Raw genomic sequence first — 27,225 nt, 5'->3', positions numbered from 1 at the left:
AAAAAATGCTCATCATCACTGGCCACTAGAGAAATGCAAATCAAAACCACAATGAGATACCATCTCACACCACTTAGAATGGCAATCATTAAAAAGTCAGGAAACAACAGGTGCTGGAAAGGTTGTGGAGGAATAGGAACACTTTTACACTGTTGGTGGGACTGTAAACTAGTTCAACCATTGTGGAAGTCAGTGTGGCGATTCCTCAGGGATCTAGAACTAGAAATACCATTTGACCCAGCCATCCTATTACTGGGTATATACCCAAAGGACTATAAATCATGCTGCTATAAAGGCACATGTACACGTATGTTTATTGCAGCATTATTCACAATAGCAAAGACTTGGAACCAACCCAAATGTCCAACAATGATAGACTGGATTAAGTAAATGAATGTGTCTTATGATACAAAAGTTGCTAGAATCTTGTAATAAAGAAGCCAAGCAAATACCAGGTTTTCAAGAATTATAGTTGGGGCTAGATAATTCTTCTTTTGCAGAAGCTGTTAAACAGAAATAACCATCAAGTACTCTCTACTGTTTAAGAAAGATATTTGATAGATGATTTTAAAGTAGACATCTAGGATTCAATATATTTATGCTCTTTCTTGTTTTAAAAGAATCCAAACAAATAAGCACCTGACGTACAGATTCTCTTCTTAATGCTAGAGAGTAATCCACAAAGCAAAACCCCTACAGAGACAGACTTTGCTTTCTCCCTGAGATTAAAAGATTGCTGCTCAATACAAAAAAAAAAAAGTCATTTAATATATGAAGGAAAAGCTATGCTAGTTAGGCACATTCTTGGGACCAGGCAGACAATGTGAAATCTAGACATTAGCAGACTTTAAGTGGTGTATGTGGGCTGGCATTATCGATAGAATTCAAGTTATTCCGGGCTAAATTGTATGTAGAGAAACATATTTGTTGGAGTTTTTACTTGGCTCAGTAATTTTTCAATGAGTCAGAGATCCAGATATTGGTAAATTTTAACTGGTGTAAGTGCATTGGCATTATTTATGGAAATCAAGTTATTCAAATGAAACTTGTAGCTAGGGAGGTGTATTTCTTAATGTGTGTCATTTTCCTATTCCTGTGTCCCTGTGTTCTCATCGTTCAATTCCCACCTATGAGTGAGAATATGCAGTGTTTGGGTATTTCTCCTTGTTATAGTTTTCTGAGAATGATGGTTTCCAGCTTCATCTATGTCCCTACAAAGGACATGAATTCAACATTTTTTATGGCTGCATAGTATTCCATGGTGTATATATGCCACATTTTCTTGATCCAGTCTATCATTGTTGGACATTTGGGTTGGTTCCAAGTCTTTGCTATTGTGAACAGTGCCACAATAAACATACGTGTGCATGTGTCTTTATAGCAGCATGTTTTGTAATCTTTTGTGTATATACCCAGTAATAGGGATGGCTGGGTCAAATGGTATTTCTAGTTCTAGATCCCTGAGGACTTGCCACACTGACATTCACAATGGTTGAACTAGTTCACAGTCCCACCAACAGTGTAAAAGTGTTCCTATTTCTCCACATCCTCTCCAGCATCTGTTGTTTCCTGACTTTTAATGATTGCCATTCTAACTAGTGTGAGATGGTATCTCACTGAGGTTTTGATTTACATTTCTCTGATGGCTAGTGATCATGAGCATTTTTTCATGTGTCTTTTGGCTGCATAAATGTCTTCTTTTAAGAAGTGTCTCTTCATATCCTTAGTCCACTTTTTGATGGGTTTTTTTTTTGGTTTTTCTTGTAAATTTGTTGGAGTTCATTGTGGCTTCTGGATATTAGCCCTTTGTCAGATAAGTAGATTGCAAAAATTTTCTCCCATTCTGTAAGTTGCCTGTTCACTCTGATGGTAGTTTCTTTTGCTGTGCAGAAGCTCTTTAGTTTCTTTAGATCCCATTTTTCCATTTTGGCTTTTGTTTTGTTTTGCGTGAATTTGATCCTTTCATTAGGATATTAGCTGGTTATTTTTCTTGTTAGTTGATGCAGTTTCTTCCTAGCCTCAATGGTCTTTACAATTTGGTATGTTTTTGCAGTGGCTGGTACTGGTTGTTCCTTTCCATGTTTAGTGCTTCCTTCAAGAGCTCTTTTGGGGCAGGCCTGGTGTGACAAAATCTCTCAGCATTTGCTTCTTTGTAAAGGATTTTATTTCTCCTTCACTTATGAAGCTTCATTTGGCTGGATATGAAATTCTGGGTTGAAAATTCATTTCTTTAAGAATGTTGAATATTGGCCCCCACTCTCTTCTGGCTTGTAGAGTTTATGCTGAGAGATCAGCTGTTAGTGTGATGGGCTTCCCTTTGTGGGTAACCCAACCTTTCTCTCTGACTGTCCTTAACATTTTTTCCTTGTTTTCAACTTTGGTGAATCTGCCAATTATGTGTCTTGGAGTTGTTCTTCTTGAGGAGTATCTTTGTGGCGTTCTCTGTATTTCCTGAATCTGAATGTTGGCCTGCCTTGCTAGATTGGGGAAGTTCTCCTGGATAATATCCTGCAGAGTGTTTTCCAACTTGGTTCCATTCTCCCTGTCACTTTCAGATACACCAATCAGACGTAGATTTGGTCTTTTCACATATTCCCATATTTCCTGGAGGCTTTCTTTGTTTCTTTTTATTCCTTTTTCTCTAAACTTCTCTTCTCCACTTCATTCATTTCATCTTCCATCACTGAGACCCTTTCTTCCAGTTGATCCAGTAGCAGATTCAGTACAGATCCAGTAGTAGCTGTATCTCATACAGCAGTGGTCATCCAGCAAATTCCAACTGATCTGCTACTGAGGCTTGTGCATTCATCACATAGTTCTCTTGCCTTGGTTTTCAGTTCCATCAGGTCCTTGAAGGACTTCTCTGCATTGGTTATTCTAGTTAGCCATTCGTCTAATTTTTTTGTCAAGGATTTTAACTTCTTTGCCATGGGTTTGAACTTTCTCATTTAGCTTGGAGTAATTTGATTGTCTGAAGACTTCTTGTCTCAATTGGTCAAAGTCATTCTCCATTCAGCTTTGTTCCATTGCTGGTGAGGAGCTGCATTCCTTTGGAGGAGGAGAGGTGCTCTGATTTTTAGAGTTTTCAGTTTTTCTGCTCTGTTTTTTCCCCCATCTTTGTGGTTTCGTCTACGTTTGGTCTTTGATGATGGTGACATACAGATGGGGTTTTGGTGGGGATGTCCTTTCTGTTTGTTAGTTTCCCTTCTAACAGTCAGGACACTCAGCTGCAGGTCAGTTGGAATTTGCTGGATGACCACTCCAGACCCTGTTTGCCTGAATATCAGCAGCAGAGGCTGCAGAACAGCGGATATTGGTGAACAGCAAATATTGCTGCCTGATCGTTCCTCTGGAAGTTTTGTTTCAGAGGAGTACCCTGCTGTATGAGGTGTCAGTCAGCCCCCAGTGGCGGAATGTCTCCCAGTTAGGCACTCGGGGGTCAGGGACCCACTTGAAGATGCAGTCTTTCCATTCTCAGATCTCCAGCTGCATGCTGGGAGAACCACTATTCTCTTCAAGCTGTCAGATAGGGACATTTAAGTCAGCAGAGATTTCTGCTGCGTTTTGTTTGGTTATGCCTTGCCCACAGAGATGGAGTCTACACAGGCAAGCAGGCCTCCTTGAGTTGCGGTGGGCTCCACCCAGTTCGAGGTTCCCAGCCTCTTTGTTTACCTACTCAAGCCTCAGCAATCATGGGCGTCCCTTCCCCAGCCTCGCTGCCCCCTTGGAGTTTAATCTCAGACTGCTGTGCTAGCAATGAGTGAGGCTCCTTGGGCATAAGACCCTCTGAGCCAGGCACAGGATATAATCTTCTGGTATGCCATTTGCTAAGACCGTTGGAAAAGTGCAGTATTAGAGTGGGAGTGACCCGATTTTCCAGGTGCCGTCTGTCACCACTTTCTTTGACTAGGAAAGGAATTCCCTGACCCTTTGCACTTCCCAGGTGAGGTGATACCACACCCTGCTTTGGGTCATGCTCACTATGCTGCATCCACTGTCCTGCACCCACTTTCCAACACTCCGCAGGGAGATGAACCCGGTACCTCAGTTGGAAATGCAGAAATCATCCGTCTTCTGCATCGCTCTTGCTGGGAGCTGTAGACTGGAGCTGTTCCTATTTGGCCATCTTGGCTCCACCTAATTTTTATATTTTTAGTAGAGACGGGTTTTCACCATGTTGGCCAGGATGGTCTCAAGCTCCTGACCAAGATATCTGCAAGCCTCAGCCTTCTAAAGTGCTAGGATTACAAGCATGATCCACCACACATGGCCAGGTTATTTTTTTTTTTTTGTACTTGTGATAAGTGAAAAGGAAGGATAAGATGCACACATATGCTAAGTAGGGCACTCTGGTCACTCAATTTTCTGCTAATGCCTCCTCATCTGGCTCATGCTGATTATATGCAGAAATTGTTTTGGAAATGTTTTATTATTATTGAAAAAGTAACTCCTAGGAGTAGCATTCAGAGTCCAACATTATTCTTCCTTAACAACTGTAGTACCCACTTCACAGCATAACATAGTTACAGTGAGTAACTGAGTAAGCAGGTATTAATTGCTGAGAACAGTGCCTCATGATGGTGGTGAGGTGGAGTAATCTTTACAAAAAAAAGAGAAAAGAAATTTTTCAGAGCATTTTCTTGAGTAACAGAAGGCTTTTTGCCACCTGATGCTCTTGGGTATTCCATTATTAGAACTTCATATTCATGAATTTTATTTTTCCAATCTAGCCTTTACCACAGACAGAGGGAACTTCAAGACAAAAGTGAATTTTCAGTTGTCAACAAGCTAAATTTTAAGGACAATGACGAATTTGACTCACCTTTTAAAGGTAAGTTTCAACATAAGTACCAGTTTTTATAAGTTGAAGATGTAGAAAAATTAGTTTTGGTGAAACATATCTATTGGTATTAAAAAAAAAGCAGCTACAAATTGGAACATTTTTATTCTGTGATAAAACTGCAAGTACAGCTGTATCACCTATTTTCCTATCATGAAACTTTTTATGGTTGTGTCTGTTTACTTTTAAAAATCTCAGCATGACAAATTTCAGAGTTTGGGCTAAGCTCATAAATACATCATTAACTTATCAGATTTAAAATGAGTGATTTTAGAGAACGTATTTCTTCTGAGGTGGGCAGATCATGAGTCAGGAGATTGAGATTATCCTGGCTAACACAGTGAAACCCCATCTCTACTAAAAATACAAAATATTAGCCGGGCATGGTGGCAGGCACCTGTAGTCCCAGCTACTCTGGAGGCTGAGTCAGGAGAATGGCATGAACCTGTGAGGTGGAGCTCGCAGTGAGCCAGGATCACACCACGGCACTCCAGCCTGGGCTACAGGGTAAGATTCCATCTCAAAAAAAAAAAAAAAGGAAATAAAGGGTATTCAATAAGGAAAAGAGGATGTCAAATTGTCCCTGTTTGTAGACTACATGATTGTATATCTAGAAAACCCCACTGTCTCAGCCCAAAATCTCCTTAAGCTGATAAGCAACTTCAGCAAAGTCTCAGGATACAAAATCAATGTACAAAAATCACAAGCATTCTTATACACCAACAACAGACAAACAGAGAGCCAAATCATGAGTGAACTCCCATTCACAATTGCTTCAAAGAGAATAAAATACCTAGGAATCCAACTTACACGGGATGTGAAGGACCTCTTCAAGGAGAACTACAAACCACTGCTCAATGAAATAAAAGAGGATACAAACAAAAGGAAGAACATTTCATGCTCATGGGTAGGAAGAATCAATATCCTGAAAATGGCCATACTGCCCAAGGTAATTTACAGATTCAATGCCATCCCCATCAAGCTACCAATGCCTTTCTTCACAGAATTGGAAAAAACTACTTTAAAGTTCATATGGAACCAAAAAAGAGCCCGCATCGCCAAGTCAACCCTAAGCCAAAAGAACAAAGCTGGAGGCATCACACTACCTGACTTCAAACTATACTACAAGGCTACAGTAACCAAAACAGCATGGTACTGGTACCAAAACAGAGATATAGATCAATGGAACAGAAAACAGCCCTCAGAAATAGTGCCGCATATCTACAACTATCTGATCTTTGACAAAACTGAGAAAAACAAGCAATGGGGAAAGGATTCCCTATTTAATAAATGGTGCTGGGAAAACTGGCTAGCCATATGTAGAAAGCTGAAACTGGATCCCTTCCTTACACCTTATATAAAAATCAATTCAAGATGGATTAAAGACTTAAACCTTAGACCTAAAACCATAGAAACCCTGGAAGAAAACCTAGGCATTACCATTCAGGACATAGGCATGGACAAGGACTTCATGTCTAAAACACCAAAAGCAATGGCAACAAAAGTCAAAATTGACAAATGGGATCTAATTAAACTAAAGAGATTCTGCACAGTGAAAGAAACTACCATCAGAGTGAACAGGCAACCTACGAAATGGGAGAAAATGTTCACAACCTACTCATCTGACAAAGGGCTAATATCCAGAATGTACAATGAACTCAAACAAATTTACAAGAAAAAAACAAACAACCGCATCAAAAAGTGGGCGAAGGACATGAACAGACACTTCTCAAAAGAAGACATTTATGCAGCCAAAAAACACATGAAAAAATGCTCATCATCACTGGCCATTAGAGAAATGCAAATCAAAACCACAATGAGATACCATCTCACACCAGTTAGAATGGCGATCATTAAAAAGTCAGGAAACAACAGGTGCTGGAGAGGATGTGGAGAAATAGGGACACTTTTGCACTGTTGGTGGGACTGTGAACTAGTTCAACCATTGTGAATGTCAGTGTGGCAAGTCCTCAGGGATCTAGAACTAGAAATACCGTTTGACCCAGTCATCCTATTACTGGGTATATACCCAAAGGACTATAAATCATGCTGCTATAAAGACACATGCACACGTATGTTTATTGCGGCATTATTCACAATAGCAAAGACTTGGAACCAACCCAAATGTCCAACAATGATAGACTGGATTAAGAAAATGTGGCACATACACACCATGGAATCCTATGCAGCCATAAAAAATGAAGAGTTCATGTCCTTTGTAGGGACATGAATGAAATTGGAAATCATCATTCTCAGTAAACTATTGCAAGAACAAAAAACCAAACACCACATATTCTCACTTATAGGTGGGAATTGAACAATGAGATCACATGGACACAGGAAGGGGAACATCAAACTCTGGGGACAGTTGTGGAGTTGGGGGAGAGGGGAGGGATAGCATTGGGAGATATATCTAATGCTAGATGACGAGTTAGTGGGTGCAGTGCACCAGCATGGCACATGTATACCTATGTAACTAACCTGCACAATGTGCACATGTATCATAAAACTTAAAGTATAATAATAAAAAAAGAAGGCACCTCTCAAGTTTTAATATGTACAATAAACTGAAGATCTTGTGCAGAAAAAATATATATGTATATATATATATATATATATATCTTCCTTTATATGGAATATAAGGGTGTTATTTTTCTTTAAATTTACTGATTATGTTGATTTCCTCAGATTTAGAAAACCTCATTTTTTAGTGAAAGAGTGGAGATAAAAGAATATTAAGAGTCCAGAATCTGGTGTCCTGGCTATGGCCCTGCTTTAGACTGTTTCTCTTTGTCATCACTTTGTAAGTGTAAAATAAGCATGTAGAGCTCACCATCTCTAAGATTCTTTCCAGCTTGAGAAATCTTTTGAGAAATCTATATTTGTATGTAACCCACTGGTTAGTCTTGTAAAAGTTATCTTCAAATCTGGAAGTATAATATTTTGCAAAGTTAAATGAGCGGGCTTAGTAAATTTTGTGAATGTTTGTTAAAGTCTTTGGTTAAATCACTGTCATTTCAATAGAATTCTAATGATTATCAACAAGCCATTTGAATTCTTCACCGGCACTGAGTTGACTTTCCTGTTGAACAATCCAGTTCTGTAAACAAAGTTAATTATTTCAAGTACAAGAACACTCTGACAAGCAAGTACTTTGGCAAGTGGTTATGTGTGGAACTTCACAAAATCCTCTTAGGAAAAGGTGCACCTAACTACTTTGGCTGCAATTCCCATGCTCTAGCTAGTTGCCTCCCCATGTCACTGCTCTCCTTTTTCTTGCTATTATTGTTAAGGAAGGACTCATGGGAGAACCATTTATGCCTCATGTAGATGCAGGAAACATGCCCAGGTGTCTTGAAATGGATGAGTTCTCTTCTGGAGGTATGCCTCATGTGGATGCATATCTGGAGGTATGTCTCATGTGGGCACTGCTGCAGCTGCTGTGCCAATCTCATATCAGCACCCAAGTAAGGTCTTTATTTTAACAAAAAAATCAGCAGGGTCAGGACTGTGTACTCTGTGTACTGTGTATTCTGTGAATATTTCATGTATCCCTGAAGGTCTTTTTGTAGGTGTAAATTAGTCAAAGTATTGACTTGGGTCTTATAGTGTCATTATATTGTTAATGACATTTCTGAAGTAATTTCTGTGTTAACACGTAAAGACCCTGCTGAGGAAGGGACACATTGCATGAAGGAATTCTCATTTTGGCTTCTGAGATCAGTTGCCTAAAATTATTTTCATTAACTATTCAGTGTCTAGCATACTAGGTGGACTTTTCCCCAAAACTCTTCTGCAAAAACTATCCCATGTGGGCCTATGATCTGGAGAAGTCATTATGAAACATTGAAATAATAGTTAAGGCCCATTATATAACTTTAGTGTGATGGAAATATTTAAATATTATTTCTTTTTCCATCTATATGCTTCCTTCGTGTCTTAAGAAATCAGGGGAAAAGAGGTTGTGGTTCCAAGATGGCCGAAAAGGAACAGGTCCAGTCCACGTTTTCCAGCGTGAACAGTGCAGAAGAGGGGTGATTTCTGCATTACCACCTGAGCAAATGGCACACAAGGAGACTATATCCCATGCCTGGCTCACAGGGTCCCATGCCAATGGAGCCTCACTCATTGCTAGCACCGTAGTCTGAAATCAAACTGCAACACAGCAGCGAGACTGGGGGAAGGGCTCCCTCCATTGCTGAGGCTTGAGTGGGTAAACAAAGTGGCCTGGAAGCTGGAACTGGGTGGAGTCCACCACAGCTCAAGGAGGCCTTCCTGCCTCTGTAGACTCCACCTCTGGGGGCAGGACATAACAGAACAAAGGGCATCAGATACCACTGCAGAATTAAATATCCTTGTCTCACCGGTTTGAAGAGAGTAGTGGCTCTCCCAGCATGGAGTTTGAGATCTGAGAACAGACAGACTTCCTCCTCAAGTGGGTTCCTGAAACCCAAGTAGCCTAACTGGGAGGCACACCCCAGTAGGGGCAGACTGACACCTCACATGGCTGGGTAACCTTCTGTGATGAAACTTCCAGAGGAATGAGCAGGCAGCAACATTTGCTGTTCAGCAATATTCGCTGTTCTGCACCCTCTGCGGTTGATAACCAGGCAAACAGGTCTGGAGTGGTCGTCCAGCAAACTCCAACAGACCAGCAGCTAAGGGTCCCAACTGTTAGAAGGAAAACTAACAAACAGAAAGGCATCCACATCGAAACCCCATATGTATGTCACCATCATCAAAGACTAAAAGGTAGATAAAACCACAAAGATGGGGAAAAAACAGAGCAGAAAAGCTGAAAATTCTAAAAATCAGAACACCTCTCATCCTCCAGAGGGACACAGCTTCTCCCCAGCAACAGAACAAAGCTGGATAGAGAATGACTTTGATGAGCTGAGAGAAGAAGGCTTCAGATGATCAAACTTCTCTGCGCTATAGGAGGAAATTCAAACCCATCACAAAGAAGCTAAAAACCTGGAAAAAAGATTAGAGGAATGGGTTACTAGAATAATCACTGTAGAGAAGTCTTTAAATGACCTGCTGGAGCTGAAAACCATGGTGTGAGAAGTAGGTGATGATTGCACAATCTTCAGTAGTTGATTCCATCAATTGGAAGAAACGGTATAAATGACTGAAGATCAAATTAGTAAAATGAAGTGAGAAGAGAACTTTTGGGAAAAAAGAATAGAAAGAAAAGTACAAAGCCTCCAAGAAATATGGGAATATGTGAAAAGACCAAATATACATCTGAGTGGTGTACCTGGAAGTGACAGGGAGAATGGAACCAAGTTGGAAAACACTCTGCAGAATATTATCCAGGAGAACTTCCCCAATCTAGCAAGGCAGGCTAACATTTAAATTCAGGAAACACACAGAATGCAACAAAGATATTCCTCGAGAAGAGCAACTCCAAGACACATAATTGGCAGATTCACCAAAGTTGAAAACAAGGAAAAAAATGTTAAGGACATTTCACACTAACAGCTGATCTCTCAGCATAAACTCTACAAGCCAGAAGAGAGTGGGCACCAATATTCAACATTCTTAAAGAAAAGAATTTTCAACCCAGAATTTCATATCTAGCCAAATGAAGCTTCATAAGTGAAGGAGAAATAAAATCCTTTACAGAGAAGGAAATGCTGAGAGATTTTGTTACCACAAGGCCTGCCCTAAAAGAGCTTCTGAAGGAAATACTAAACATGGAAAAGAACAACTGGTACCAGCAACTGCAAAAACATGCCAAATTTTAAAGACCATCAGGGCTAGGAAGAAACTGCATCAACTAACGAGCAAAATAACAAGCTAACATCATAATGACAGGATCAAATTCACACATAATAATATTAACATTAAACATAAATGGGCTAAATGCTCCAATTAAAAGACACAGACTGGCAAATTGGATAAAGAATCAAGACCCATCAGTGTGCTGTATTCAGGAAACCCACCTCATATGGAGAGACACACATAGGCTCAAAATAAAGGGATGGAGGAAAATCTATGAAGCAAATGGAAAACAAAAAAAGGCAAGGGTTGCAATCTTAGTCTCTGACAAAACGGACTTAAGCCAACAAACATCAAAAAGAAAAAGAAGGCCATTACATAATAGTAAAGGGATCAACTCAACAAGAAGAACTAACTGTCTTAAATATACATGCACCCAACACAGGAGCACCCAGATTCATAAAGCAATCTTTAGAGACATACAGAGAGACTTAGACTTCCAAAGAATAATAATGGGAGACTTTAACACCCCACTCTCAATACTAGACAGATCAACGAGACAGAAAGTTAACAATGACATCCAGGATTTGAACTCAGCTCTGCACCAAGCAGATCTAATAGACATCTGCAGAACTCTTCACCCCAAATCAACAGAATATACATTCTTCTCAGCACCACACCACACTTATTCCAAAATTGACCACATAGTTGGAAGTAAAGCACTCCTCAGCAAATGTAAAAGAACAGGAATTATAACAAACTGTGTCTCAGACCACAGTGTAATCAAACTAGAACTCAGGTTTAAGAAACTCACTCAAAACCTCTCAACTACATGGAAACTGAACAACCTGCTCCGGTATGACTACTGGGTACATAACGAAATGAAGGTAGAAATAAAGATGTTCTTTGAAACCAATGAGAACAAAGACACAACATACCAGAATCCCTGGGACATATTTAAAGCAATAAGTACAGGAAAATTTATAGCACTAAATGCCCACAAGATAAAGCAGGAAAGATGTGCAATTGACACCTTAACATCACAATTAAAAGAACTAGAGAAGCAAGATCAAACACATTCAAAAGCTAGCAGAAGGCAAGAAATAACTAAGATCAGAGCATAACTGAAGGAGATAGAGAGAAAAACAACAGTTCAAAAAATCAATGAATCTAGGAGCTGGTTTTTGAAAATATCAACAAAATTGATAGATCCCTAGGAAGACTAATGAAGAAGAAAAGAGAGAGGAATCAAATAGACACAATGAAAGATGATAAAGAGGATATCACCACCAATCCCACAGAAATACAAATCTGCAATCAGAGAATACAATAAACTAGAAAAACTAGAAGAAATGCATAAATTCCTGGACACATACACCCTCCCAAGACTAAACAAGGAAGAAGCTGAATCTCTGAATAGACGAATAACAGGTTCTGAAATTGAGGCAATAATTAATAGCTCATCAACCAAAAAAAAAGTCCAGACCAGACAGATTCACAGCCGAACTCCACCAGAGGTACAAAGAGGATTTACTACCATTCCTTCTGAAACTATTTCAATCAATAGAAAAAGAGGGAATCCTCCCTAACTCATTTTATGAGGCCAGCATCATCCTGATACCAAAGCCTGGCAGAGACACAACAAAAAAGAGAATTTTAGCCATTACCCCTGATGAACATCGATGCAAAAATCCTCAATAAAATACTGGCAAACAGAATCCAACAGCACATCAAAAACTTATCCACCATGATCAAGTCGACTTCATCCCTGGGATGCAAGGCTGGTTCAACAAATGCAAATCAATAAATGTAATGCATTACATAAACAGAGCCAATGACAAAAACCACATGGTTATCTCAATAGATGCAGAAAAGGCCTTTGACAAAATTCAACAACGCTTCATGATAAAATATCTCAGTAAATTAGATACTGATGGCATGTATCTCAAAATAATAAGAGCTATTTATGACAAACCCACTGCCAATATCATACTGAATGGGCAAAATCTGGAAGTATTCCCTTTGAAAACTGGCACAAGACAGGGATGCCCTCTCTCACCACTCCTATTCAACATAGTGTTGGAAGTTCTGGCCAGGGCAATCAGTCAAGAGAAAGAAATAAATGGTATTCAATTAGCAAAAAAGGAAGTCAAATTGTCCATGTTTGCAGATGACATGATTGTATATCTAGAAAACCCCATCGTCTCAGCCCAAAATCTCCTTAAGCTGATAAGCAACTTCAGCAAAGTCTCAGGATACAAAATCAATGTGCAAAAATCACAAGCATTCTTAGACACCAATAACAAACAGAGAGCCAAATCATGAGTGAACTCCCATTCACAATTGCTTCAAAGAGAAGAAAATACCTGGGAATCCAACTTACAATGGATGTGAAGGACCTCTTCAAGGAGAACTACAAACCACTGTTCAATGAAATAAAAGAGGATACAAACAAATGGAAGAACATTCCATGCTCATGGGTAGGAAGAATCAATATAGTGAAAATGGCCATACTGCCCAAGGTAATTTATAGATTCAGTGCCATCCCCATTGAGCTACCAATGACTTTCTTCACAGAATTGGAAAAAACTACTTTAAAGTTCATATGGAACCAAAAAAGAGCCCACATTTCCAAGTCAATCCTAAGCCAAAAGAACAAAGCTGGAGGCATCACGCTACCTGACTTCAAACTACACTACAAGGCCACAGTAACCAAAACAGCATGGTACTGGTACCAAAACAGAGATATAGATGAATGGAACAGAACAGAGCCCTGAGAAATGATACCACACATCTACAACCATCTGATTTTTTACAAATCTGACAAAAACAAGAAGTGGGGAAAAGATTCCCTATTTAATAAATGGTGCTGGGAAAACTGGCTAGCCATATGTAGAAAGCTGAAACTGGATCCCTTCCTTACCCCTTATACAAAAATTAATTTAAGATGGATTAAAGACTTAAATGTTAGACCTAAAATCATAAAAACCCTGGAAGAAAACCTAGGCAAAACCATTCAGGACATACGCATGAGCAAGGACTTCATGCCTAAAACACCAAAAGCAATGGCAACAAAAGCCAAAATTGACAAATGGTGTCTAATTAAACTAAAGAGCTTCTTCACAGCAAAAGAAACTACCATCAGAGTGAACAGGCAACCTACAGAATGGGAGAAAATGTTCGAAATCTACTCATCTGACAAAGGGCTAATATCCAGAATTTACAAAGAACCCAAACGAATTTACAAGAAAAAAAACAAGCAACCCCATCCAAAAGTGGGTGAAGGATATGAACAGAAACTTCTCAAAAGAAGACATTTATGCAACAATCAGATATATGAAAAAAATGCTCATCATCACTGGCCATCAGAGAAATGCAAATCAAAACCACAATGAGATAGCATCTCACACCAGTTAGAATGGCGATCATTAAAAAGTCAGGAAACAACAGGTGCTGGAGAGGATGTGGAGAAATAGGAACACTTTTACACTGTTGGTGGGACAGTAAATTAGTTCAACCATTGTGGAAGACCGTGTGGCTATTCCTCAAGGATCTAGAACTAGAAATATCATTTGACCCAGCCATCCCTATTACTGGGTATATAGGCAAAGGATTATAAATCATGCTGCTATAAAGACATATGCACACGTATGTTTATTGCGGCACTATTCACAATAGCAAAGACTTAGAACCAACCCAGATGTCCATCAGTGATAGACTGGATTAAGGAAATGTGGCATATATACATCACGGAATACTATGCAACCATAGAAAAAGATGAGTTCATGTCTTTGTGGGGATATGGATGAAACTGGAAACCATCATTCTCAGCAAACTATCACAAGGACAAAAAGCAAACACCACATGTTCTCACTCATAGGTGTGACTTGAACAATGAGAACAGTTTGACACAGGAAGGGGACTATCACACAGCAGGTCCTGTCTTGGGGTGTGGGGAGCGGGGAGGGATAGCATTAGGAGACTTACCTAATGTAAATGATGAGTTAATGGGTGCAACACACCAACATGGCACATGTATACATATGTAACAAACCTGCACATTATGCACATGTACTGTAGAACTTAAAGTATAATATTTTAAAAAAGTAAAAAAAAATAAGGAATTGGGGAAATAGATTTCGTATTTCAATTTTTGGAAAAGCTGTAACACTGGTTTAACTTAGCACTATAAAAAAACTGGCCATCAGACTTCTCTTGTCTGTCCCACTTTCTTATTCCAGCCTTCTTTAAGATTACCAACTTTCCTTGCTGGAGGTGGAGGGAGATGGGAAGAGAGATGTTGGAGCTTTGCACTTTGTTCCAGGGCTGAGCAAACATCCAGGATCCTTTCTTTTGGGATCAATGTGTTTAATCCTCAAATATGAAAGATAATTTCTCAAGTTAAGCCACCTCTTTGTCCCCCACAAATATTGAAAATACATCTTCTTCAAAACATTACCAAAATGTCTGGTTAGCAGTTTTTTGGGTGTAGTCATGGCACTCAGGAACACATAGAATTACTTAAATAGGCAAGGGATTTTGAGAAATTGTGTTTTGCTGATTCCAGAGTAAATCTGCTTTGGAAAGCACTCAGTGAGACTTGATCTAGAGCCTCTGTCTGCTGGGCACTTTCCTTGGGGCTGAACATGCAACAGTGAACCAAACCAAACCTTTGTCTTCCTGATTTCTAGACATTGAGGCAGATGGTCAGCAAGCCATTACCCAGGACTGCAGAAGAAATGGGCTGCAGCTGATGCACAGGGGACATGGCCACAAGAGGGAGTTTCTGACAGGCAGCCATTTTTCACAGGCCTGAGCAAGGGAATAAAAATAACATGTTAGAATAAACGAAATCAACTGAGTAACAAGGTGTTCTACCTCTGAGGGAGAATGTACATTATAATATTTGCCTTAAAATTTTTAAGCAGCATAGCGAGTAACATAGTTGTTATTGAGAAACTTTTATATTCATCATTTCACCTCTGCATCTGGGCACAGATGATATGGAAAAGGCTGAAATTTGTTGTCTCTGATATGAGGTACCCAATAAACATACTTTATTTATTTGCCTTTGTGTCCAAAGACATTTCTGTATTCCACCATACAGGTGCAAAATACACACCAGAGTAGAAAAGTAGTTTGTTCTTCCCATTTATTTCTCAATATAAATGTGCTTAAACAACATTGCTATTTTGAGAATACTATTCCACGTAAGAAAGCAATCTCACTTTAGAGTAACTTTTGTTTCTTCTTTAAACAAGGAGGAAGTTGCATTTCTGTCTGCAGAAGTGATCAAGTGTCCCTTTTTGTATTTTAATTTCATCAGAAGTATTGAGAAGAGATGGGTGGTGATGAGAGAAAAAATTGTGTTGCTTCTCTCTTATTCGTGAAACTAACTAACTCCCTGCTGATGACTTTAAAATAAGGAAGAGCAAAAGGGTGCAGAATCCTCCAGTAAGCCTATGAATTTTTCTTGTTATTAGCATTGCTAGCTTTATAAAAAAATAAGTTACGTGTCAGAACTTGAAGAGAAAGGTCAGTAAAATTGTTTCTGAGCATGAGATGTAATTAAACATGTGAGATGCAGAGATCTGTGCCAAGATGCAAAGGGAAGAGACAATTTATTAAAACATGGGCACTCCATGGATAAAATAGAAGTGGATGAAACAAGTATCTGTAGGTTTTCAAGAAGCAGGTGCAAGATATCATGCAAGTAAGGTGCTGGACTGGTTTGGTTACTTGTCCCTTCAGAAATAAGGAGGAGATGACATTTCAGTTAGGTCTTGAATAGCATATCAGGCTTTATGACAGCATGGGATTAATACAGGCTCAGGATACAGTAAAGGCAAATGCCAAGCAAGGAAGACACAGCCATGGCCAGGCCCCAGTGAGTGGGTTGAGAGAGATGAAATATTTCTAGTACAAAGCTGGTGGTGTTACAGGAAATTGATATGGAAAGATAAAGGCAGATTATTGGAGCCCAGACTACCATGGTGTTGAATTCTACCAGAGCACAGACACTGCACAGCAGATACACACCTTCCCCTCAGGAAATGCCTGGTGGAAATGACCACAAGTTACTAGAAGGTACAGACTGACTTCAAGGAGAGTCCTGACTGGGCTGTTTAAGTATTTCAGGGAGATGGTGTGGAAGACACCTGTTGCAGCTGAAATACAGGGAATATGAATGTGCCAGTGCTGGTTGCTGGGCAGATGGAGGATGGAAAGAGCATGACCGAAAAAAAAAAAAAAAAAAAGAACTAGAATGATCACGCCCATGATGAAGCTGGTGTTGTGGGGATTTCACATGTCTATAGTAGAAAACTCTCAGAACTGTGGATGCGAGGGTAGGTGAAGAGAGCAGGAATAGAGGAAACGATATGGAAAGGATCCACATCTGAATAATAGTGAAAACCCCAGGAAGGGCTGCCGTCCATTTGGAGGAAGTGGGAAATGAACAGTGAGATGGCTAGAATGGCTGGGGGAGTACAGGGGTTTGATGTCTGTTCTGTTTTTCAGAGTAGAACAGACTTGAGCATCTTTATGGGAGTAAGAATTATAAAACTGCTCTGTATAGAAATAGGGATCAGTGGCTCAGTCAGGGTCATACAGATAGGAGAGGTATTATAATGAAAGGCAGAGGTTGAAATGTAGGCTTTGCTTTCAAGAAGAGAAAGGAGATCTGTGTAAAGGACAAGAACCTGTGACATGGAGGGAGGCTATGTCAGTTGGAGTCGGCCATGATGAGGGTGACTTGTATTCATCTCAGCCAAGTGAAGTGGAATGCAGTGGCAAGGAGTTGGGAATGGGGGCCTGAAGTCAATGAACAGGGAAGAGCAACTTGAAGCAGGTCACATGTCAACCAAAAGCCCAGCAGAGTCTCTCTGGATCTTGGCAAGGACTCCTGCAGAATGGTCCTGCATTCATTTGAACAATGTGATACGGGCAGCAATTCTTTATTTTCTGTTCTATTAGATCTAGATCAGAAAGAAATTGAAGAACAAAAGGAAGAAGAAAAAAATGTGGAAACAGCAAGTGAAAGAATGAAGGCAGAGAGAAGAAAAAAAGGCAGAGTAACCTACATTTTAGAAAGGGAACAGAGGGAACTACAAAAACTGGATCAAGAAAGGGTAATAATTATGACCTAATTCTCTGTACAAGTTGCTGCATTGTTCACCTTTAGTAACTACATTGAGGTGAGTGAAGGGAGTCAATTAGTGTCCAAATTCAGAGGAGTGGCAGGTGCCCAAAAAGGAATCCCTGTCCTCTTCTTGTCTTACAAGCAGTGAGAAATGCTGTGTAGAATACGCAGCTTAGGAGTTTGGTAGTAAATGGTTGTTTTTGAAGGTAATTTTTGTGCATTCTCATCTGATCCTTAAATAAGGCTGTAAAAAAGTAGATTGTGCTTTGCTTCAGAATGTTGCTTTGAAATCAGAGTTTAAGGAAGAGGCTGTCAGTGTCAGCTAGCTGGTACTAGAAGAACCCAAAGGTGGAGATGGCTGCCAGTCCAAGTTTGCTTCCAGGGGCGTATGCTGCACCCCCTTTTCCTCAGGTTCTCTTCTTCCCATCTGTATTCTGATTCTTGTCCTATCAGATGGATTACTCTGTCCACTTAACACCCTTGTTAAGTCTTGCTTGAATTACTGTAACATAAGAATGTTCCCTGGATTCCTGGTTAATTCAAAACTAAAGCTCATGACACTTGAGGGAAATTAATGGCTTCCTTCATTGAGATGATCTATTTGTTTTCCATTGATGATAGGAATGACTTCCATTATGAAAAATTAGTTCACTGGCACACACACTGTGGGCGGGGACACACAGGGCTTCTGTGGTTTATTTTTACTTCTCGAAACAAGAATGCACATCCAAGTAATCGTTCTTCTCCGTTGAAGACAAAAAGGTGAAAAGCATAAAAAATCGAAAGTTCAGATGGAACCTCGAGTCTTTTAAAGGTGTTACTCTTTTGATAAACATTTAAGATAAAATATTTCATTCTTAAGACAAAATATTTAAGAGATTTTAGTTTGTCAAAATTTGTAAGGTAGGGTGGTTCACTGATTTAGGACCAAGAGAAAAAAGCTATTATCATATAACAAGGACATTAGTACTGACATTAATATTTTATATGTCAGAAGCATCATGGTGTTAAATGCATACCTTATGGTTTATTTTGATGTGCTTGCTAAATTTTGTGTTTATAAGTCACTGCTTTTTTAGGCTTTCAAATTACATATATGTTTCAAAAATGGTTCTTAGCCAAGTATTTCATAAAATTAATGCATACCTAATTTCAAAATTCTTCCCTTTCCCCCAGGTAATCAGAGCTCAAGAAAGGTGGTTCAGGAAGGCTCCCTAAAGACGTGCTTCAATCTAGTGACAAAGTTGAAATGGACTTGGTTTCCCCACACTGTGTTTTATATGTGAACGGTTAATTGCTTATTTTTTCAGCCAAAAGAAATGGTTAGAAATTTGAGGTTGCCTGTAAGAAGTTATTGAATCAGTCAGAATTACTGACTATAAAAAGAAAGGATTGGATTTTCTAACTTGTGAAATTGATCCTAATATAATTGATAAGCAAGACCAGAAACTCCCCAGAAAATAAATTGAGAACATTACAAAGAAACCAAATAAATCTGACACAAATTTTCAAAATTTTTACATTTTAATTTTTGTCTCCCCTTTGGTAATTGAACAGGATTTTCTCATGAAGGACCAGATGACTCTTGAAAACCAGGTTTGCTCTCCAGCTTCTATTGCAATATAATGAGAAGATACATAACATTTACCCCTTTGTAAATGTTTCTCTGTCATCAGACAAAACTCTCGATAGAAATCACTGTGTAATCCAGTGTATTTGTTTTTTCCTAATTGTATTTGATACTATAGTGTATGAACCAAGCATAATCAAGTCAAGTGAAACCCCTTTTCCAGTCATAAAATGTCTCATTCATTACACTAAAAGGAGCTGTTCTTTTTAAAAAACATTCTTATTTTGGTCTCAAATTTTTAAATGTGTTTAACCTATCTTATTTGTCAAATCTAGGCCTATATTTGGGAAGGGTAAGCTGTGTTCTTTCCTCTGAAGAGCTGGGCTGCCTTCTGTAAAACAAGAGGCCATTTTTCCCAGCGCATTTCTGTTTTCTACCTGAACATTAAAATACAGATTTTTCTAGGCATTAGAAATAGTACAATATTGCCTCTGGTCTTTGCATTTGATGCCTGTGGCTTTAGTAATTGTGTCCCTCCAGAATTTATATGTTGGAATTTAAACACCCCAGAATGGTAGAAGTAAAAATTCAAGATTTTGGGAGGCAAATAAGAGAGCAATTAGCGACCTTATAAAAGAACTCAATGGAACTAACAAAGCTTTTTAGCCCTTCCACCATTAGAGGAGACACTGTATTTGTCCTCTCTAGAGAACGCAGCAACAAAGGGCCATCTTGGAAGCAGAGACCAGGCCTTCACCAGACATGGAGACCATCAATGCCTTGATCTTGGACTTCTCAGTCTCTAAAACTGTAAGAAATTTATTTCTGGTTTTATAAGTTACCCAGTCCAATGTATTGTGTTATAGCAGCAGGAATGTACTGAGATAGCATCTTTATTGTGGAACCATTGGTCCTCATACTTAATGAATGGGCTTCAAGTGTTTCATTAATTTTAAAACACATGGCTCCTTCTTTACAATTGATTTCATTTTTATTTTCTAAAAATCAACGTTTACAATGCAGAACTGGAAAAAAAAATCTCTACTGAAACCTGTAGATTGTCCTAGGTTTTTTGGCAGAATCACTGTGGATAATTTAGAGGCTGCCTGTGATCACATCTATGTATTATTTAGTTTCCTGTCTATTCATGTGACTTAAATAATTGCACAAAATGCTACTTAAAAGTAGGCAGAAAGGAAGGTGACAAATAGCACACTAATTGAACTGCTGACTGTTTTTCTGTCATGTATGAATAAAGGATGGTGATCCAGAGTCAGCACCTCAATTAGGAGTGGGCATGTGTCAATAGTGACAAAGGCTAGGCCTCTCTAAAAAAGGTCAGATGCAGACAATCCAAATTCAGAATTATACTGACAAATAAGGAGTTGAAAAACATTATATAATAAAACTCTGAGTAACATATTTAGCTCTGCAACTCTAGAGAGTAATTGTTAGAACTGGTTGCTCTATATTTCTGAGTACATCTTTCAATTTTTATACCATCGATTTGAAAAATAAACAACTACACATGGGCACTGATTGCTTGTAATTTGCACAGGTTTAAGCCTTGTTAATCTCATAGGTAGGTGGCTTTTATTTGTTTCAAAACTAGTCAGGAAAGTACTTACTATATACAGAAAACTACGGAGGTGCTTTTGGCACTTTTATACCCAGTACAGCCCGGTAGATTATAATATTTTCTTAAATGGCTGAAGAAAATTTTCCAGAAATAAACCAAGTAGCACTCACAGACTTGACTACCACACCAGTGTGAAATCTTTACTATGCACATTATTCAAAAGTCACAGCATACTGGGGAAAAAGAAAGATAAGATTTGTATAAAGTAAAAAGGCAAGTGAATGAAGCTATACTTTCATTTCATTTCTCTTAATATATCCACAACTATTTTCACCAATATAGATCTTTAAAATAAGCATAGACAAGTATTAACTATTATCTACAAATACTTATTGTAACACTTGAGTAGAACAATAGGAAGCCCTTGACACTGATTGACAATGTGGATTAACTGTTAGATTACAAAAAATTATACATAGCAAAATTTAATTCTCTTTACATAAAAAATAAGGCTACATAAACAAAGCTTTCAAAAGTTTCTGACAATAGCTACCAGAATTAGAAAGTTAAAATTAGGCTTGAGGCACTACATCTTCTGCAATACTGGACTCTGAAGGCACCACCATTGCTGGAAATAATAGTTAATTTTGTCATGCAACAGGAAAACAAAACACGTAACTATTTTGGAATATTTGTTCTATACAGAAGAGAGCTTCTCTCAGTTAAAATAAAAAAATCCCAAACAGGCATTTTTATAGAGTAACCACAAAAAAAAAAAAAAAAAGAAAAACCCACTGATACATGTGATACTTGATGTTCAAATTTAATAGCATCCATATAAAATTGTATTTCCTTTCTTAATTTTGAGTACATTTCTGCACATGTGGTGCTCTCAAATCCAGGAAACAGCCAAATCACAAGTTAAATTTTAAGGTGAATATACACAATGGATCCTGTATTAAGCAGCCCATTTGAAAAACACTGATGTACCTAACAGTTATATAGAGTATTTCATAAAGAACTGCACAGAGTTTACCATCACTAACACACAGTAACTATAGTCACTGAATATCTGGAATACAATAAGGCAGAAGGCAAATTTCTTTTGAAAATGTCTTAAACTCAGGAAGTTTTCTTATGCAACACCAAACTTTGTTATTCCAAGGAATTAAGATTTAGATAAGAAGAAAATGAAATACCAACCCTAATTTAAATTACTTACATCTTCAAGTCTATAGAAGTCAAAGGTTACAGGTCTTTGGCCAATTTGAAATTAGGTTTTAGATAGTGGATGTGAAACTGTTTACCCAGACCACTAAAAAATAGTTTAAACTGGTGGTTGTTTTGGTGAGGTAAAAATTCTTAATTTAAAAAAATACATAGAACGAAATTCTGTGAAAGATACTTAGGTCATTGGTTTTGACATAAATTCTGAAAAATGTATACCAAATACTCTTTAAGGCAGAGATGACATTTATTTCTCAAGGATAATAAAAACTAGATCAGTATTTTGTTGAAATAAAACCTATTATAAAAGTGCTTCTGGAATTCTTGTCAATTAGTCTGAATCTAGATTTTTTAGAGTATCTAGTAGAGTCAGCAGAATTGTACCTACTTTTAGGATTAGTGAAAAATATTTTCTTCTTGGCTGAGGAAATTAATGGGACACGGACTTGGGAGAGAAAGCTAATTTAAAAAGTCATGAGATGAATCACGTTACTTATGAGCCAAAGTTTAATAAGTGCCAGCTGTCAGAATTGAAACTTCACACCAATTTCACTTTATTTCCTATGTAGGTAACACTTATTTGAGAATAGATAGCATATATATGAATTTATCGTCTCAATTTTTGATGCTGGCATGTCACAGGTCCTTATCAAAGAGTATCACATATTCCATTGAGTGTCTTGAGAGAAATGTTCTAGCAGCAAATGTGAATGTGCCACAAATTTCCAGAGTGAAAGGTCATTTTGTCAAAGTGTTACCTTTTAAAATTGCTAACATATAACCTGCAATATTTGCTCTAAAGAAAAAGATGTACTCACTGGAAGGTATTCCAGGAGCTACATCTCAGCAGCTTGAAACAGAAAGGTGTTTGAACGTCTACTTTAGTTTGGTGGGATACACATCTGTAATGCAGAGCAGTTGTCTGATAATTTGTCAGAGCTGTCAATGCGTTGGCTGAAACACTCTGGCAAACATTTATGTGTAAGAAGTGAGTTACTCCTTTTAGAGAAACCGGATATCTTGCAGTTTGTGTTCTTTCTTTGCTTTGATACCCTGGTAAGCCTGTATTTTGCTGGCATCCATGTAAGCCAGTTAGAAGACAGTATCATGAGAAAGTGGATCTGGAAAAGAAGGTTGAGCATGATGACTAGTGAGCATGTCAGAAGGTAAAGCAAGGTGCTACTTAGATTAGAGAGACTTGATGTTAAAGGGGATGAGGGTTATTCTGTATTAATTCTTTCTCTACTAGCAGAGCTGTCAAATCCTGAAAATGTGCTCTACTACTAGGCTTCACTTTAAAAACCTGAAGAAAAGTAAGTACATAAACATTGCAAAGTATATCTATTAACTATTAAATTTCTGTATACTCATCAGTCTAAGTGAGTAATATATTAAACACCTCTCACTACAATCGGGATTTGTCTACATAAATAGATATTCATAAAATTTGCCTCAGGTGTAGGTTGAGACAATGCTGCTGAGACATTTAAATTTGTGACTGTTATATTATCTTTAAAAGATATTTTCATATTTTGATATTTCTTATTTTGTCTGTTACCTCATAAATTATTTTATTATCCCTCTTTATTGTTTGTATTTTCCTTAAAACTCTCCTTTGCCTTGTATAATATCAGTGACCTTACTTTTTTGATAAATACCTGTTGATTTTCTCTAAACCTTTATTTTCAATATTTCAGGGTGATTATTTCTAGGTAAAAGCAATTTTTTCTCAATCTAATATTAGAGTACTTTATATTTTAACACAGAAATATAAACTGTTTACATCTAATATGGTTACTCTCATATCTCTCTAACTAATATCTGATTAGAGAGTTGTTCTACCCTAGATTTTCTTTGTCTCTGCTTTGGCATATCTGCCTTAGTTCTTCTCTCCCCTTCCCCACCTGCCACCTATTTTCCTAATTGTGTTGATTTAATTTTCTTACTCATATTTATTTCTTTTCCTGCTTTTGACATTTGTCACGATATTTCTAAACTTTGTTAGCTAATCAGTAGAACCCAGTTAACTTTTTTCTAACAAAGTAAAACATTTATTAGCCTCATAAAAAATTCTTGTAATACCTCTTTCATTTGGATATTTATTCTTCTTGCTAAAAAAAGGAAACAAGGAAACTTTTATTCTTCTTTTCCTTGGTGTTTTGATAGGTCTTTGATATTTGCATAGTCTTCATAAGTTGAAAAATGTATCTCTAAGTAACAAAAACATATGTGGAATAATATTCTGTGTAGAGATTATTTTTGTATTCTGCCTGTTGCCCTTTCTAAACATTTTTGTCTCATGGTGTTTTTTTTAAATGCAGATGAAAGTTTCCTAATCTGAGCTCAACTTTCATAACTTCCCTTTCATGTATGGTCACCAGATAAAATGAAGGATTCCCAGTTACATTTTCATTTTAAATAAACAACAAACAGCATTTTAGTATAATTCTCAATAGCTTTGTAATTTAGTAATATTCTCAATATTGCATGGACAGACTTACACTGAAATATAATTCTTTGTTGTTTGTCAATACATTGCCAAATTTCAAATTAAAATGTGATATTTAAATTCCTGTATTTTCCCCCTACATCTGGCAACCTTACTTTCACATCTACTTAGGAAATTACTTATTCTTGCTATATTTATGCTGAATCTTCTGTATAAAAAACAAACAGGCCAGGCGCGGTGGCTCACGCCTGTAATCCCAGCACTTTGGGAGGCCAAGGCGGGCGGATCACAAGATCAGGAGATCAAGACCATCCTGGCTAACACGGTGAAACCCCGTCTCTACTAAAAATACAAAAACCATTAGTCAGGCATAGTGGCGGGCGCCTGTAGTCCCAGCTACTTGGGAGGCTGAGGCAAGAGAATGGCATGAACCCGGGAGGCGGAGCTTGCAGTGAGCCGAGATCGTGCCACTGTACTCCAGCCTGGGTGACTGAACGAGACTCCACGTCAAAAAAAAAAAAAAAAATTATTTGATTTCCCTTAATATATGCTTCATTTAGACAATGATGAATAATTGTCTATTTAAAAAATTTGTATCCTGTTACCCACTTGTTTTTCCCTTAGATTCCATTTCTTCATCCCCCAAAACACCTAACCCTAGTTATTATGAAGACTCTTTTGATTTAACTTTTCATTTTTGAGGGTGACCCCTAAGCATCTTGACTATCTCTTAGGGCATGGAACTTCCAACATTGATTTTGCAATGTTGTCTTTGAAGTGGTAAATAAAAGTTAACCTTTTAAATGTAAAGTTATTATTGGTGGGTGGGCAGTTTTATATTAATCTTTTCAGGTTTTTAAGAACTTAATTGTTCAATCTAGTATTTTATTCCAGTTTCTTATTTTAAGGTGGTTGTATATGTCAGGTAATATGAAAATCATCTCTTCAGTCTAGAATATCACACTGGATAGAGGTTGAGATATGAAATTTTATGTCATGGCTTTGAGTAAAAACCTCATTCTGTGTTAGATCCCAGTATCTGTGGGCATGGCTTTCAGTATTGACTCAAATGTTCCCACTAAATGTCTGAGCAATACGAACTTTCACCAATGATTTAGGCAGGGGGTCCAGCCCTCTTGAACAAAGAAATGGTTTCTTTCCTGGGAGTATATCCAACTTTACTCCTCAATTGACTACTTCAACAAACTACTAAGGTTAATCTCAACCAATATTATTGGAGTCCAAACCTCAGAAATGATGTTTTTCTTGATAGTGAGTTTGAATTTTTAAAAAATAATTTTGTCTTACACTTATAGTCTCTGGCTGTCATGAGAGTTGCTTTTGCAAATTTTCACTTTGCTCCAGAGAGCTAGAAATAAGTGCTTGATTTCTATCAAATCACTTGTTACTTAACAAAGAAAACCTCTGAGAAAGGTGTTATTACTATATCCCTTCTGCAGTTTAGGCAAGACATATTTTTGCTTACATTTTCTGAAAGCATTGCCAACGATATTATTTTTCCAAGTGTATGGAAGGTATTCTATCTTTTCTTCACTGTCCTATATTATTTATATGCTATAAATCATTGGCTATTTCACATATATTTCACATATATTATAAAGACTTCTTTGAGATTATTTAATTTTGGCGAAAACTTTATTTTATACAATCAGTTCATTGTAGGTAAATCTAATCATGCCATTCTCTGTAATATTATCTTCCTATGATTTCTTTGCATGATACTTTAAAAGCCTTTCTATAACTTTCACTTTTTAGAATTCCCAGTTACACTGCAACATACCAATGTTTCTGACATAATGTCAGAAGGGAAACACAGACTCTGAAAAGTAGAAAGAGGAAGACATTTTCTCTAGGGACTTCACAACTTGAAGAGTGACAGTATGTAAATTTACTGGGATTTTTAGGTCTTTCATGTATCCCAGATGATGGACTGTAGAAGCTTCTAATTGACAAAGTCCAATAGGCACAGATAAAAAGGGCTTCAAGGAAATACTGTTTTCTCCCAGTCAATGAACCAGAAGAGGATGACCTACCAACACACAAATCCAAAGAACACTTCTAGAGAGAATATCCAAGCTACTCAAAAGTCAGGCCCTGTCTTTGTTTGGGGCTCAGTGTTTAAACGTTAATCTGCTAAATCAGGGTGCACACAATACAATTCTTCTTTTCCACCCACTGGTCTCTACTATTCCTTAATTCCTGCAACATTTTCTGGGAGCTCATCCAGGATTGGAGACAACAGGTATGCTGTTTCTTTTGCCTGTCAGACTGGAGCCCCAGGCCAGGAAAGACCTGTGACCCCAGGTGCACCATCAGAAGAACTTCAACCTGAAAGAGAGGCCAGATGTCCTGTGACCCTATGCAGCCCCCGAAAGCACAATGGAACTTAAGGGGCTACAGGACAATTCCAGGGACAGCATGCAGCTGAACCATGGGAAGGTTTGGGGCCCAAGGAAGGACCCATACCATAAAGATGGAATGGGAGTCTGATCACCTCCCAGTGTGTATCTAGTTATCCAAACCAGGACACAAGATTTGCTCTCTAATTCAGATGAAACCTACGCCACAACCTCGGAAGAGGAACTGAGAGTGGAAACTGTGTGAATGCATGTGCAAGAGTAGGGTGATGTATGTGGGGCTGCAAATCTCTTAGCATAGACCATATGTCCCAAGT

The 27,225-nt window shown here is 38.0% G+C and overlaps 1 pseudogene; it reads left to right on the top strand.

Moving 5' to 3' along the window:
* The window catches only part of LOC100612923 (centriole and centriolar satellite protein OFD1-like), a 63,235-nt pseudogene extending 36,294 nt beyond the window's left edge, over positions 1–26,941 (top strand).
* The last annotated feature ends 284 nt before the right edge of the window (positions 26,942–27,225 follow it).

This window comes from Pan troglodytes, chromosome Y, assembly GCF_028858775.2.
Source record: "Pan troglodytes isolate AG18354 chromosome Y, NHGRI_mPanTro3-v2.0_pri, whole genome shotgun sequence".
Classification (NCBI taxonomy): domain Eukaryota; kingdom Metazoa; phylum Chordata; class Mammalia; order Primates; family Hominidae; genus Pan; species Pan troglodytes.
The sequence above is the reverse complement of the archived record's forward strand: the minus strand, read 5'-3'. Positions and strand labels throughout refer to the sequence as shown.